General features: G+C 37.0%; 1 pseudogene; it reads right to left on the bottom strand.

Moving 5' to 3' along the window:
* Window positions 1-8,583: 8,583 nt before the first annotated feature.
* LOC116278662 (U6 spliceosomal RNA) lies at window positions 8,584-8,683 on the bottom strand (annotated as a pseudogene).
* Between the last annotated feature and the right edge of the window lie 8,503 nt (window positions 8,684-17,186).

Raw genomic sequence — 17,186 nt, 5'->3', positions numbered from 1 at the left:
GGGGGCAGCTGCTGTTTTTCAGATGGGAAGATAAGTAAGAACCTGTATAAGGAGCAGAGGTTTGAGCTGACTGCTGAATTACGAGGAGCAGTAAGAGGACATCTAGATTATCAAAGGTGAAGAACATGACAGGCAGAGGGAACAGGTAGCGAAAAGTCCTGAAGGTGAGCGTGTGATCTGCGAATCTTTGAATGTTTTGTTGTCACCTCAGTGGAAGGAGGGATGAGAGATAGAAGTTGAAGTCGAAGAAGTGGCAGGACACCCATGTGGGCCTTGGGGACCACGTTTAAAAAATCTGTGTATCTGGAACCCAGGGTTGAGGGCCAACAGGGGGATTTACAACTTAGAGATCCCAAGGGACTTCACCGTGTTCTTCTCTCACCACTTACATGAATCTAATTCCTTCTGTTTGGTCTCCCAGAGGACATGGGCCTCTCTCAACTCCTCAATGGCTTTCTGTTTCACTAGGCCAGAGAAGAGAAAGACAGACATTGATTAAGCAAAGCACTCAACTCTGCTCCCTCTCAGATTGTTGCATTTCAAATGACTCAGCAGACATCCCCAAATTATACAGATGAAGAAACAGAAGCTTCAAAGACCAGGCCCTTCTCTCTGAGCTAAGCCAGCCAGCCATAGCCCTTGAGCTCACATTTTTGAAACTCTTTAACCCAGTGAACCAGGTTCTCAATCCTCAGATCCAGGCTTTCTACTGCAGAGAGAATAGATTGAGCTGGAGAGGGCCTGCTGTCCGACGTAGGTGGAGATGGGATGGGTCCTTACACAGTGTCTATCTTGCTTTCATTCAACATGCATTTATTGAGTGTCTCCTGCAATCACAAAAGATGTGCAGGACCCTCGTGGGCTTCTGTTATAAGTGGCAGAAAAGGACAGTGAACAGAAAAACAGATCATGATATTTAACATCATGTTGGTAACTGTGTTTGTAAAGTAACAATATTAAGGCATATGGAAATAGAGAGTCAAGGGGTGGCAAGTGCTGCTTTAAGTACAGGAAGAACTTCCTGGGCCCCAAATTAGGAAGATGTGTAAACTCTACAGTTCTCAAGGAGGGGAGAGTGTGACATTTCCAGGCAGAGGGAATAGCATATGCAAACACTTGGAGCTGGGGAGGCAGGAAGTACATATTCCAAGGTACAGGAAGGATGCCCAGTGAGCAAGTGGAGAGTAGCAAGATGTGAGGTCCAGTGAAGGGAACAGGGAGATGCTACAAGGCCTTGTGAACTGACTTAAGGGCTTCTGGATTTTACTTTAAGTGTTGTGGGAGGCCAATGGAGATCTCCCTGCAGCCTAATCCTATTAAGATCCATGACAAGGCTTGGGGAAGAACATGACAAATCTGTGACTAAGGAATTGCCCCATTAGATAAAAGGAAAAAATGCTGCCCCTTTGCATGCCAGGTGACAGACTGCAAGCCCTACGCCCTCTGCACCCCTCCACCACCTCCAGTGAAAGGGAGCACACTGCCTCTCAGATAACTTCTGCTTCAATCTTCTTTAACTGAATTTCTTCACAAGTTTCCCAGTTTCAAGATCTGAATTGAGAAGCATTCCTCCTCTTGCCTCTCTGGCTCCAGGATCATCAGGTGCAAAGCTGGGGGACTAAGCTTGAGGGAAAAACATCCCAACTGTTCCTGGGCCCTCTACCAATTCCCCAAGAACTTCTGGATCTTAAGGACCCAGTTTTTCTGTAAGTCAGGGTTCTACCTGTGGGACACAGACACAATTCTACCTCTCAGATGGGATTTAAACAAAACAAAACATGGAAATATAAGGAAAACACATCCTTTCTATTAAAAATACGCAAGACCTTAAAATGCTCATCTCAACTCATTTTCTAGGCTGGATCCTCAAATTCTCCTAAGGTTAGAACTAGGCATCTTCATCTCTGCATCTGCCCAGGGCCAAGGCCACAGAACCCACCAAGTGTCCACAGAGTTCCAAGCACAAGCAATGGATGTCTGAAGTCACTAACTGCTTATACTACCTTTGGGCCATGGAGCACTCTCTGAGGCACTAATAATAACTGAACACCACCACCCCTGAGGCATTTTGTTTTCCTGAGGTTAGGTGGTTTCTGTGGTTTCTGTGCTTCCTTTCCTGTGGTCTGCCTACCTAATTTTTGCCCAGGTAGGAGGCCTGATTTACCATTCTAGGAAAGGGGGACAAAATTCCTACTTATCTGGTTTTGAACTGACCACAGCGTTTTAAACTGAGAATGGACTTGGCAGAATCCCATTGCCCTAGTTCTGCTGTGGGCTCTCGACTTATGTCATCTCCATCATAGAACACAACAAAAGGAAGGCGAAAAGCTATCTACATTGTTTCCTGACACTTGTGTATTAAAAAATGGAGGGGGGGAATTACATATGTTATAATTAGGAGTTATATATAACTATAAACATAGATAGATAGATAGATAGATAGATAGATAGATAGATAGATAGATCCATACTTCTGCATATGTAAAATATCTCTGAGAGGATACATGTATTATCTAACAGTTCTTACTTATCTACCTGTGGGGAAGGCAAATGGGAGACAAGAGTTGAGGGAAATCATTTGCCATCTATCCTAACATCTTGAATTCTGAACCATAATGTGAACTTTTTAATGACAGCCATTCTGACTGGTGTGAGGTGATACCTCATTGTAGTTTTGATTTACATTTCTCTGATAATTAGTGACATTGAGTCGTTTTTCATGTGCCTATTGATCATTTGTATGTCTTCCTTGGAGAATTGCTTGTTTAGGTCTTCTGCCCATTTTTAGATTGGCTTCTTTGTTTTCTTCTTATTAAGTCATATGACCTGTTTTTATATTCTGGAAATCAAACCCTTGTCAGTTTCATCTTTTGCAAATATTTTCTCCCATTCCGTAGATTGTCATTTTGTTTTGCTTATGGTTTCCTTTGCTGTGCAAAAGCTTGTAAGTTTAATTAGGTCGCACTTGTTTATTTTTGCTTTTATTCCTATTGCTTGGGTAGACTGCCCTAGGAGAACATTTTTGAGATGTATGTGAGATAATGTTTTGCCTATGCTTTCTTCTAGGAGGTTTATTGTGTCTTGTCTTATGTTTAAGTCTTTAATCCATTTTGAGTTGATTTTTGTATATGGTGTAAGGGAGTGTTCTAGCTTCATTGTTTTACATGCTGCTGTCCAGTTTTCCCAACACCATTTGCTGAAGAGACTGTCTTTATTACATTGTATATTCTTGCCTCCTTTGTTGAAGATGAGTTGACCAAAAGTTTGTGGGTTCATTTCTGGGCTCTCTATTCTGTTCCATTGGTCTATATGTCTGTTTTTGTACCAGTACCATGCTGTCTTGATGACTGTAGCTCTATAGTATTGTCTGAAGTCTGGGAGAGTTATTCCTCCAGCCTCTTTCTTTCTCTTCAGTAATGCTTTGGCAATTCTAGGTCTTTTGTGGTACCACATAAATTTTATTATGATTTGTTCTAGTTCTGTGAAATATGTTCTGGGTAATTTGATAGAGAGTGCGTTAAATCTGTAGATTGACTTGGGCAGTATGGCCGATAAATATAATTAATATTGGTGTATGTTATATATGAAAGTTGTTGAGAGTAAATCCTAAGAGTTCTCATCACAAGGAAAGAAAATAATAAACTCTAAGCCTCCATCCAAAGAAAAAAAAAGCTTGACTGTAGTATTTGCCTATTTCCCCTACCATGGCTAATTTCAAATTTCCAAAGTGATGTCACTGAATCAGACTGGAGGAAAAATGTGAAATATAACACTATAATACAATATTCACACCATACAAACACAAAGGCATGAGTACTCTCAAGAGCATAATGTAAAGATATAAATAAATACAAATCTAAACTTTTATATGCCTTAGTAGCTTCAAAATACATGAAGTGAGAACTCATAGAACTAAAAAGAGAAATAGAAAAGTCTAATTTATAGCAATCCCTCAATAAAACAAGTAGACAGAAAATTGGCGACAGTATATACAAGTCATCACAGAATATTAGCCAATATGTACAATTTTGGCCCCCCAAAATTCCAAATAAATTTTAATGTATTCAAATGATACAAAGTATGTTTTAAGGACACAATGGAAATAAGGTAGAGAATAATAAGAGAAAGATAACAGGAAAACACTCAAATATTTGATAACTAAATAACACAGTTCTACATAACCCATGGGCCAAAGGAAAAACAAAGACACTAGAAAGTGTTTTGAATTGAATTAAAATGAAAATACAACCCATGAACATTTGTGGGATAAATCTATGGCAGTACTTAAAAGGGAATTATGGCTCTAACTAATATTAGAAAATAGGAAAGATCATAAAACGAAGATATAAGCTGCCAGTTTAAAAAAATACAAGAAGAAGAGCAAATTAAACCCAAATCAGATGGTAAGCAGGAGGCAAGAAGAAAGGAAATTTAAAAACTAATGAAAAACAATTAATGAAACCAACAACTGGTTATTTAAGAAGCGAAATCAAAGTTCAGACTCATCAAATTGTACACGCTGAATATGTACAGCTCTCTGTATATCAATTATATGTCCATAAAACTTCTCCAAAAAGGAAAGATAAACCACTAGTCAAAGTGATCAAGAGAAAGAGAGAGAAAACACCCATTACCATTATCAGGGATGAAAAGGGGACATTGCTATAAATTCTACAGATATTAAAGTCACAAGAAGGGAATATTATAACCAATTCATTGCAATAAGTCTGACACTGGAAGAAATGAACAAATAACTCAAAAGAAACAAACTACCAATGCTCACTCAAGAAGAAATAGGTAACTTGGATGGCCTTATATTTATTGAAGAGATTATATTTATAGTTGTAAAACTTCCCACATAGGAAACCCCAAGCCCAGGTGGTGTCACTTCTGAATTCTACTAAACATTTAAGGATGAAATAATATCAATTCTATGCATAATTTCCAGAAACTTGAAGAGATATAAAAACTTCCCAATTCAATCAGTAATAAAAGCATTACTTGGAAACCAAAGACACACGAAGGTAATACATGCAAAGAAAACTACAGAGTAATATCCCTTGTGAACATAAATGCAAAAATTCTACAAATACATTTAGCAAGTCAAATCCAGAAAAATGTATGTAAGAACTGTACTCTGACAAAATACAAAACATTGATGAGAGAAATTAAGGGAAACTTAAATAAATAGAGGCATATACCATAATCATATATTACAAGATGCAATGTTGCTGAGATAACAAATCTCCACAAATTGATCTATATACTCAGTGCTATCACAATCAAAATTTCAGCAGGCAGTATTCTAGACATTAACAAATTAGTTTTAAAATACATATGGGAATGAAGAGGATGTAGACTAGCCAATAAACCTTAAAAAAAGAATCAAGTTGGAATACTTATAGTACCTTATTTCAAGACTTATTATAGAGCTACAGTACCAGGACAGTGAGGTATTTGCATGAAGATGGGTAAATAGATCCATGGAACAGAACAGATTCAGAAATAGGCCTAAACATTTATATGGAAAACTTATTTTCAGCAAATGTGAAAAGACAATTCAACGGAGAAAAGACAGTCTTTTCCACAAATAGTGCTGGAACATTTGGATACCCACATGCAAAAACAAAAAACAAAACAAAACAAAAAAAACTTGAAATCAGAACTCACAAGATATAGAAAAAATAACTCAAAGTGTATCACAAACCTAACATTGAAACATAAAACTATAAAATTTTTAGAACATCCAAGAAAACACGAGAAAATCTTTGTCAACTTGGGTTAGGTAACAATTACTTAGCTACAAAAGCGAAGTAGGATCCATAAAAGAACAATTTGGCAAACACTACTTCAATTTTTTAAAACTTCTGCTTTTAAAAAGATATTTTTTACAGAATGAGAGGAAAAACTAGACCCGGAGGAAAGCTTTGCCAAACATTTATCTGCCAAAGGACTTGTATTCACAATACATAACAAATTCTCAAAACAATAGCGAGCAAACAAACAACTCAATATAAAATAGGCAAAAGGTTTGAACAGACACTTCACCATGCAAGATATACTGATGGCAAATTACCACATGAAAAGATGCTCAATATCATTAATCACTAGGGAAATGCAAATTAACACACAAGATACCACTACACGTCAATTAAAATGGCTAAAATTAATAATGCTGGCCATACTAAGTGTCAATTAGGTTGTGAGAAAACTGGAAAACATGCACACTACTGGTGGAAACATAAAATGTAAAAATTTTAAATGGTACAACCAATTTGAAAAACTGGCAGATTCTTAAGAAATTAATTATAATCTCAGCCTGTTACCCCGCCATTCCCATCTTAGGTAACTACCCACAAGCAAAACTATGTCTATAAAAAGACTTTTTGTCAAATATATCCAGCAGCAGTATTTGAATAGATAAAATCTGAAAACAACCCAAATAAGAACACCTGAACAAATTGTGGTATATTATACAATGGCTTACTACTTGGGAGTAAAAGGGAATGAGCTTTTGATATAAGACCATGGATTAATTTCAAAATGATTATTCTGGTGAAAGAAGCCAGATCAAAGAATGCATATCACATTGTTCCACTTATTTTTTTTTAAATGTCAAAACTTCAAACGGATCTATAGTAACAGAAAGCTGATAGGTAGTTGCAGATGGGGGAGTAGGGAGGAGAGTGGATTACAGAATTAAACAATGTGAGTGTATTCCTTGTTTTGATCTTGCTGATGGTTTTTCGGGTGTATACATGTCAGAATTCTTCAAATTGTAGGCTTTAAATACAGTTTATTGTATGTCAACTATACTTCAATATAGCTGTTTAAAATAATCTAGGTAGTGGTTATTTTGGTTTCTATTACTTTATTCTCTCCATCTTTCATAATAAAAAGCTTAATATGCCATTATTTTAAAATTCATTATTCATAGTATTACAATTAGTATTTTATCCGGAGTAAGTTTCCTTCTTTAATTACATCCCTCACACCTAAACCCGTCTCTGCCGGATATGAGGTCCAGACTATTTTTCCTAGCCTCTCTACGAAACTCGATACTAGAGGGAGGTCCTCCATGGCCTACCCAGCCTCCTTACCTTCAACCTGCTTAGTCAAGTCCACTGCTTCTGGAGGCCCCAGTTTGGTCATTCCTGACATTCCTGCTATGATCCCAGGTTTTTTTCCTGAGGATTCTCTAGCGCCTTTCCTTCCCCTCAGCTGATAAGTGGACCAATACCATGCAAGGGGTGAGTGCTCTGAAATCCAAGTCTGTGCAGTGTACTTCCAGGCCATTGTTAATACCAGAAGCCCAGGAGTCAGTGGTCTAGGCACGGGCAGGATATCTGGCGTGAGGAAGAGGGAGAGGAAGAGAGTGCCAGGTGTAGATGCTTGTAGTTTGGGACAGCTTAAGCACAAGATTCTCTTTTAAAATCGCCTCAGGCAGGCTGTGGGCAATGGTCTCTTTCACGTCTGAGAACCACAGCCCCCCAAGCAGGCACTCTATTCCAAAGAGAATACCCTTTCATCCAGAACTGCCAACCGACTGCCTGTGGGACTTTAGCAGGCCATGGATAGTTTAGGCTAGTAATCTACTCAGGAGGCAGATCTCTGATGCAGGGTCCCAGCATAGGCTGTCCAAGAGACATGATGCAGCCCCTGCCAGAGACTAGAACATGACTTGGTACGGGGTGGTGAAGTTGGAGGAAAGTGGGGACAAGATTTTACCAGAGGCAGAAGGAATTGTCTCTGGGGGACTTGCGAGCACCTCAGATGGTGTACAGTCATGCTGAGTCCTTCCCCACATTGTGTCCAGACCCTCAGAAACTGCCCTTGTAAGTGCTTCTCTCTCCCCATAGGATGCAGATATAAAAGGTCAAAGCTGAGGCTAGCCCCTCTCCAGCTTCCTTCATATAGTTTCATTATTCAGAGATATATACATAAGTCATTACAGTGGGTCACTCCTGCAAAAGCCAAGTGGAGACACATAGACCCTATTGTGTCTTCACTCAGATACTATTTGTTTAGCAATTATGGTGTATAAGGCCAGTTCTAAGAGGTAGACCTACCCTGGTTGTCCTCATCCATAATATGTGTATAATACCAAATAAGTGAAAATGTGTAAGATACAATGTTACTCAAAGAGAAAAATAGTCTCAAAATAAGTTGTTTCCTTCTCTTCTGTTTTCTAGAAGGCATTGTGTAAAATTGGTGTTAATTATTTTCTGAATGTTTGGTAGATTCTTCAGCGAAAGCAGCTGAGCCTGGAGATTTCTTTTTTTTATAATTTTTTATTTTTATTTTTTCTTCTAGTTTTATTGAAATATAATTAATAATAAACTGTATATGTTTAATATGTACAGCATAATGATTTGACTTATATACTTCGTGAAATGATTACTACAGTAAGCTTAGTGAACATCCATCTCATACAGATACAACATAAAAGAAAAAGAAAAAAAATTTCCTTGTGATGAGAACTCTGAGGATTTACTCTCTTAACAATGTTCATATATAACATACAACACTGTTAATTTATCATGATGTACATTACATCCCTAGTACTTATTTACCTTATAACTGAAAAATATGGAACGTTTCACAAATCTGTATGTTATCCCTGGCAGGGACCATGCTAATCTTCTCTGTATCATTCTAAGTTGAGTGCTGCTGAAGTTAGAACTGCTTATCTTCTTTTTATTTGGTTGTCAGAGTTGTTTATATGTTCCAATTACAAGTCATTTGTTGGGCATATGTTTTGCAAGTATCTTTTGCCAGGCTGTGACTCATCTCTTCATTTTCTTTTTTTTTAATTTAAAAAAATTTTTTTAAAAATTTATTTTTATTGATTTATAATCATTTTACAACATTGTGTCAAATTCCAGTGTTCAGCACAATTTTTCAGTTATACATGAACATACATATATTCATTGTCACATTTTTTTCTCTGTGAGCTACCATAAGATTTTGTGTATATTTCCCTTGCTATACAGTATAATCTTGTTTATCTATTCTACAGTTTTGAAATCCCGTCTATCCCTTCCCACCCTCTGCCCCCTTGGCAACCACAAGTTTGTATTCTATGTCTATGAGTCTATTTCTGTTTTGTATTTATGCTTTGTTTTTTGTTTTTGTTTTTGTTTTTTAGATTCCACATATGAGCGATCTCATATGGTATTTTTCTTTCTCTTTCTGGTTTACTTCAACAGCTCATATGACTTTGAGTCATACGACTCAATAAGAAAAAAATAAACAACCCAATCCAAAAATGGGCAGAAGACCTAAACAAGCAATTCTCCAAGGAAGACATACAAATGATCAAAAAGCACATGAAAAAATGCTCAATATCACTAATTATCAGAGAAATGCAAATCAAAACTACAATGAGGTATCACCTCACACCAGCCAGAATGGCCGTCATTCAAAAATCCACAAATGACAAATGCTGGAGAGGCTGAGGAGAAAGGGGAACCCTCCTACACTGCTGGTGGGAGTGCAGTTTGGTGCAGCCACTGTGGAAAACAGTATGGAGATTCCTCAAAAGACTAGGAATAGACTTACCATATGACCCAGGAGTCCCACTCCTGGGCATATATCCAGAAGGAACCCTACTTCAGGATGACACCTGCACCCCAATGTTCATAGCAGCACTATTTACAATAGCAAAACATGGAAACAGCCTAAATGTCCATCAACAGGTGACTGGATAAAGAAGTGGTGGTATATTTATACAATGGAATACTACTCAGCCATAAAAACCGACAACATAACGCCATCTGCAGCAACATGGATGCTCCTGGAGAATGTCATCTCTTCATTTTCTTAACAGCGTCTTTGAAAAAGCAAAAGTTTTAAATTTTGAAGTTTAATTTATTGATTTTTTCTTTCATAGTTTGTTTTTTGTGCTGTAATCAAGAAATGTTTGTGAAATCCAAGGTCACTAAGATTTTCTCCTATGTTTTCTTTTAGAAGTTTTATAATCTTAGCTCTTTAAAAATTATTTTAGTTGAATTATAGTTGCTGTACAATATTATATATAAGTTACAGGTGTATAATATAGTGTTCTTTGGATACAATACCTAAAGCACAAACAAGAAAAGCAAAAATATACGAGTAGATCTACATCCAAATAAAAAGCTTCTGCTCAGCATAAGAAACAATTGACAGAGTAAAGAGGCAACCTGTGGAATGGGGTAAAATATTTGCAAACCAAAAAGATAAGGGTTTTATATCCAAAATAGGTAAGTAACTCATAACTCAGTAGCAAAAAGGAAATAATCTGACTTAAAAATGAGCTGAGGACCTGAATAGACGTTTTTTTCTCAAAGAGAACATACAGATGGCCAACAGGTACATGAACACATGCTCAACATCACAAATTATCAGGAAAATGCAAATCAAAATTACAATGAGATATCATCTCACACTTGTTAGAATGGCTGTCATCAAAAAGACAAGAGCTAACAAGTGTGGATATGGAGAAAAGGGAACCCTTGTGCACAGTTGGTGTACTGTTGGTAGGAGTGTAAATTTGTACAACCACCAAAAAAACAGTATGGAGCTTCCTCAAAAAGTTAAATAAATAAAACTATCATATGATCCAGCAATCCCACTTTGTATATTTCCAAAGGAAAAGAAAACAAGATGTTGATGAGATATCTACATTCCCATGTTTATTGTAGCATTATTTACAACAGCCAAGATATGGAATCAATGTCAGTGTCCATCAGTGGATGAGTGGGTAAAGAAGGTATGATATATACATACAATGGAATATTATTTAGCCATAAGAAATAAGGAAATTCTGCCATTTGTGTCAACATGGATAGACCTTGAGGCATTACGCTGTGTGAGGTAAGTCAGACAGAGAAAGACAAATGCCACATCACCTCACAGAGAGTAGATTGATGGTTACCAGGGCCTGGATGTAGGAAAAATAGGGAGATGTTGATCAAAGTCTATAAACTTTCAGTTATTAGGTGCATAAATTCCAGGGAACTCATGTATGACATGGTGACTATGGTTAACAACACTGTATTGTAAACTTGAAAGGTGCTATGAGAGTAGATCTTAAATGTTTTCACCATAACAACAAGAACAACAAAATGGTAATTACATGAAGTGAAGGATGTGCTAACTAACCTTACTGTGGTAAACACTGTGCAACATATATATGTATCAAATCATCACACTGTACACCTTAACCTTACACAAATACATATATGTCAATTATATCTCAATAAAGTTGAGGGAAAACGTAAAACTCCCCCTCAAACAAAAGAAGCAATACTAATACATATTACCACTTGCCACAGTAATACATTTTCTGTTGCCCAGACTCGAAATGTGCTTCTTAAAATTTTTCCATCTGATCTGTGAAAAACTATAATTCATTATTTTTGTGGCTGCATTAATTTTTTATATGGCCAGTTATAATTATAATTCATGCTTCTGAGAATATCTTGTGTTTATCCTTAGGGATTTTCCTATTGGTTTGATTGGATTTACTAAATGGTTTGCATAAAATCATTATATATTTCAGATATTTTTCTTTGAAATTTATATACATTTCAAATATTTCCTTCCAATTTGTCTATTATCTTTACTTATAGCTCTTTTTTAGTTGTAAGCTTTCTAAAAAATGTTTATGTTGTCAACTTGATCAGTTTTCTTCTTTATGATTATTTTTATCTTCTTTTAGAAATCCTTCCCAATCTCTAGGTCATAAAATTAGTCTCATACTTATTTTCTAAAAATGTTTATAGCTTTGATTTCACATTTAGGTATTTAACCTATCTTTGGTTTTATTTTTGTGAATGACATGAGAAACAAGCATGTGTTTTCCCCAATAGCCTGTTTTCCCATTATAATACAATATTTTAACATTTCCCCATTAAGTTAAAATGCCATGTTTCTTGAAAACAAATTTCCATATCTAATGGGTCTGCTTCTGGCATATCTCTTTTCTCTCATTGATGCAATTGTCTATTATTAGACTGTTACTGTACTCTTTTTTTATTTTGCATGACTTTTTTTAACATTTTTTATTGATTTATAATCGTTTTACAATGTTGTGTCAAATTCCAGTGTAGAGCACAATTTTTCAGTTATACATGAACATATATATATTCATTGTCACATTTTTTTCTGAGCTACCTTAAGATCTTGTATATATTTCCCTGCACTATATAAATATAATCTTGTTTATCTATTTTACATTTTGAAATCCCAATCTGTTCCTTCCCACCTCCCGCCCCCTTGGCAACCACAAGTTTGTATTCTATGTCTATGAGTCTGTTTCTGTTTTGTACTTATGTTTTGGTTGTTTGCTTGTGTTTTTTTTTATTTTAGATTCCACATATGAGTGATCTCATATGGTATTTTTCTTTCTCTTTCTGGCTTAACTTCACTTAAAATGACTCTCCAGGAGCATCCATGTTGCTGCAAATGGCATTATGTTGTTGGTTTTTATGGCTGAATAGTATTCTATTGTATAAATCTACCATATCTTCTTTATCTAGTCATCTGTTGATGGACATTTGGGCTGTTTCCATGTCTTGGCTATTGTAAATAGTGCTGCTATGAACATTGGGGTGCAGGTGTCATTTTGGAGTAGGGTTCCTTCTGGATATATACCCAGGAGAGGGATTCTTTATTTAAATTACTAGAGCTTTGATACCTTGTCAATCTACCAACATTATTTTTTTCCGATTGCCTTGTCTTCTTGTCTAATTTTTTATGATAGATAAAATTTTAAATTGTCTTTCCTTTTTTAAAGTTATTTTTTAAATTGTTGGGATATTATTTAGGATAGTTTTGAACTTACGAATTAATTTGAGATACCAATCCACTTCAAGAGACATGGTGTATTTCTCTATTTATATACCTCTTTTTTTAATAGCCTTCAGTAATGTTTTATGCTTTTCTTCTTGTAGTTCTTACATATTTCCTATGTGATTGTATGAAGATAATTTATGGATTTTTGACTATTGCAAGTATATAAAACAACACTTGATATTTGTATGATGATATAGAAGTCTTCTTATGTTGTTTAATTTCCTTATTAGTTCTAAAAGTTTATTGGTGGCTTCCTTTGGATCACCGTGGTAGAAAACAAATTCATATCTTCTATATAGAGATTTATTAATTGCTAAGATTTCCAGTACTAATGAATGGTAATGGAAGTTGTGGCCATAATTATTTGGATATTAAGTATAGTGATTTGTATATTTTTTGATACATTCAGTTCTTATATAGTTAAGAACATTCTCTTCCAAGAGTTGTTTATCAATAATAAATATTCAAAGTTCTGTAACTACTGAGTTTGTTACCCACACTGTTTCCATTTTCTCACCTCCTAATCCTCTTCAGTCCACTACAAAATAAGTTTTAGCTTCAGCATGCCACTGAAACTGTACTTACCAAAAGTCCTTATTGGCTTCCATGTTGTTAAATCAACTGGACACCTTATAGGGCCAAGCTTTGCTTTGTCCATCGCAGCTGTATCAATCACACCCTCCTTCTGGAAATATTCGGTTGCTTGATTTCCAAACACCTAGATGTAATTCTACTTCTTACCAATATTTCTCCTTTTATTTTATAGCTTCACTTGCCCTAACCAACATTTGATTGTGGAAAATAGATCTGACTCCTCTTCTCTCTTCAGTTTGCACTCCCTGGATGATTCAAGAACTCCCATGTTTTCTATTACTAATTAAACATATGTCTATGAAATTACATTCTGCACTCAGTACTCCTACCGTATCCTATTCAGATGTTATGATGAGCTGGATCCTACACTGGTTGATTAAATGCTCTATTAAGCTCAGTAAGTGCTATTACATGCTGGCTAAAGCCCTTAGGGAAGGAAAGTTAAGCCCATTTGCATATATATTTTTTCATAGGAGACTGAACTACTGGCCCTTCCAGGATGGAAGGGAACCTGATGTAACCAATTTGCCACCAAATGACCAGTTGGTTTCCTTGAAGAACAGTGCTGTATTGGGGGTTTGACATTGGAGTCTTACTGTTCAGTTGGATATTCAGAGGTGACGGTAGCTAGATTTAGCACTGATAGATAAAAGGCCATTGATAGCCTCCATCCCTTCTACTATGGCCACTTCATTTTTATGCCCATCGTGCAGGCACTGGGATGGTTGATGAAAGAGGCTAGCTGATGACTTTTATCTACTTAGTTGTTTAGTGACTCTTTAATTGTGGATGCTCTGTGGTTGGTGTTAACCTGTGATACCAAGAACTTTACATTTCATGAACATTCCCCTATATCCATCCACATTTCTCAAGCCCCAGAATTCCTTGTCACCAATCTTCCAATCATTTTCTTTTCAGACCTCTGACCAGCTAACTGGAACATTCACCACTGTCATGTGTCAATATATTCTAATCTCAGGCCACTTCTCTTTCCACACAAAGTGAGTGGTCAGGTATACTCTCTGAAGCTCTGCCCATTGGTTGGATTTTACCTCTCCTCTTTCTTCTTAGGACACTCTTGAAAGTGACTGTCATGCACCTCCCATCCATTTTCAGTGTGCACTCATATACCACATACTAATCCAACCCATCCATAAACAAAGCTCAGGATTGTGCCTCCTTCTTCAGCTGTTGATACAGGGCTGTCCATGTGACCATAGATGTGAGCTGAGGAAGGAGCACTGGTGCAAGAATGGTGAAACGAGGTCACCTGCTCATAAAGCATGCTCAGGCCCTCTGGTCTTGCTTAGGGTCAATCCTAGACATACCATTTCTAATTAATGACACATTGCTTCCAGGCCTTCCTGACCTTAAGACTTAGTGATTCTAATAAAACCAAGCTAGTGATGGGCAGTTCTAACCACATGGTCACTTGGTGGCCCGTGGTAAGGTCTTTCATCTCTAACAGGGCCCAGTAACACACCATGAGTTGTTTCTTAAAAGGCAAGTAATTCTCTGTTGCCAGTAGCATGGCCCTAATTCAGAATCCCAGGGACCTTCCCTGTGGTTCTCCGCTTGAGCTTGCCATAAGCTTCACAATTCATATTTTCCCACTGCTGACACCTCAGACACCATAAAGTCTGCTGAATCATATGGCCCAAATAGTAGCAGGACTGCTTGCACTACAACATGGTCTTGCTTCATAACAGGAGACTTATCTAATAAGCAGCTTTGCTTCATATCCCCTTTTGGGTTATCAGAGACTTTGTTAGTTCTCCATTACGGTCTGAAGACTTCCTTCGGTCAATCTGCTTTCACAAGTGCACCCTCCCATAAATCTTCTGCACTTCTAATCCCATTTCAATATTTGCTTCTTGAAGAACTCAGCTGACACTAATATTGTTGTCCTTTCCATGTGGCTACAATTTTTTCTGATTTTCTTTTCTGATTGAAACATAAAAGAATATTTTTTTTACCACATCAGTGGCTGCATGCCATGTACACATTCATCTGCTCTAGCAATGACACCATGTCCAACAAGATGGCTGTTATCCAGGTTATGACATGATTGAGTTTGCAGTAGTCTACAATCATCCTCCAGGATCCATCTGGTTTTGTAGTGGACAGCCTGGTGAATTAAATAAAAATGTGATAGGATTCATCACCCCTACATCCTTTAGAGTCTTAAGGACTTCACATTCTCTACTATTTCCCAGAGATGTGATAATATTTGATTTACTGTCCTGATTAGGGTTAAGGGAGCAGTTTCAAAAGCTTACATTTGGCCTTCCACATAGATAAGAACCCAATGTAGAGCTTATGACAACTACCAAGTATGTCTATCACAATTTTACATTTGAGATCTGGGAGATTACCACCATGTGAATCTTCAGATCCAAGTACCCACTGAAACTAGACCTTGGCTAGTATTCCATTTATTACCTGGTTCCTGTATACCCCACTCTAACTGTGGGGCCACAATGACACTACAGACCTCTCGGTATTAATGTCAAGACAGACTCTGTGTCCGATAATCCTTAAAATATCTGACTATTCCTCTTTCCTCAGTGAACAGGTATCTAAGGAAATGACCATAGGTCCCTTTGAGGAAGGACCCGAAGAGTCCTTACTGTATATACTTGACATGTTGTTGTAGAGATTTGATTTCCTCTTTAGTCAGTGTGTTAAAGGGTCTAAAAACTTACTTAGGTCTAGAGATTGGGCAAGTGTTGCCTTTTTTATTTGACTGACTGCCATAGCCTCCTGGTTACCCATACTTGGTTTATTCTGCTGGCAAAAGCTGAGTAGTAGTCTTGTCAATTTTCCAACTATTTTTCCATAGAGACATCATGTTCTTTTAATCATCTCTGTAACTCTTTACATGTTAGAGCCCCCTAGATGCCTTTGTGACCTTGACTATTATTATTGTAATGTGAACCCTTGGCTTCTAGTGGCTAAGAGCTGCCACCTTGCCTCTGTTGTTTCAGGGTCTTATACTTCCAATGTTATCCACAAGCCAAGCTCTTTAACAGAATTTCCTACATTCATCTAAATCCTACAGAGGAGAGTCAATATTGAACTTATTAGTGATTCCAGTACCTCTCTCAGCAGTGTATTCTTTATGGCCTCAGTAAATGGTGTGTGCTCTGTACTTTTGCGTGGAATGTAATCATCAGGAGGGGCTTCTGTTCACACATAGTATATCTAAACCAGCATGTCCATTTCCCTGAGCCCTTTAATCCCTTCCTTCATTATATCCCACAACAATTCTGGCATTTCAGTTTCATTAGTGTGAGTCATTATGTTTTTTATGCTTCCAGGAGCCATTCTATTAATGAGCTTGCACCATCTACTGGTGTCATTACCAGTAAGTCTTGTATTATAGGAGAACACTCTCAAGTCAACAAACTCTTGCTTATATAGTTTTAAGTTATGTCCTATTCATACTCCCGCAACTCTTTTCAGTATATACAAGCTAGGTTTTGCAGTCCCTTTTGGAGTATATTCCCTTTCCTTCATAGTAAATTAGATTATGCCCCAGATCGGTTATCCTATGACTTAAGTTGTAAGTCTAGTGATCAGGAGCGGAGGTGTCTATCCCATGGGTCAGAGTCCCTGTTCTGCCTTAATTGGAGTTTTACTATCTTTGAGGTTCAGCCAATCTGACTATTAAGTCCTGGGCTTGTTCTACTTAGCTTTCTCTACCCGTCACTACAAAACACGAGAGTTTCTTTGTGTTACACCAAAGATGCCTT

This window comes from Vicugna pacos, chromosome X (assembly GCF_048564905.1).
Source record: "Vicugna pacos chromosome X, VicPac4, whole genome shotgun sequence".
In the NCBI taxonomy this organism is placed as follows: domain Eukaryota; kingdom Metazoa; phylum Chordata; class Mammalia; order Artiodactyla; family Camelidae; genus Vicugna; species Vicugna pacos.
The sequence above is the reverse complement of the archived record's forward strand: the minus strand, read 5'-3'. Positions and strand labels throughout refer to the sequence as shown.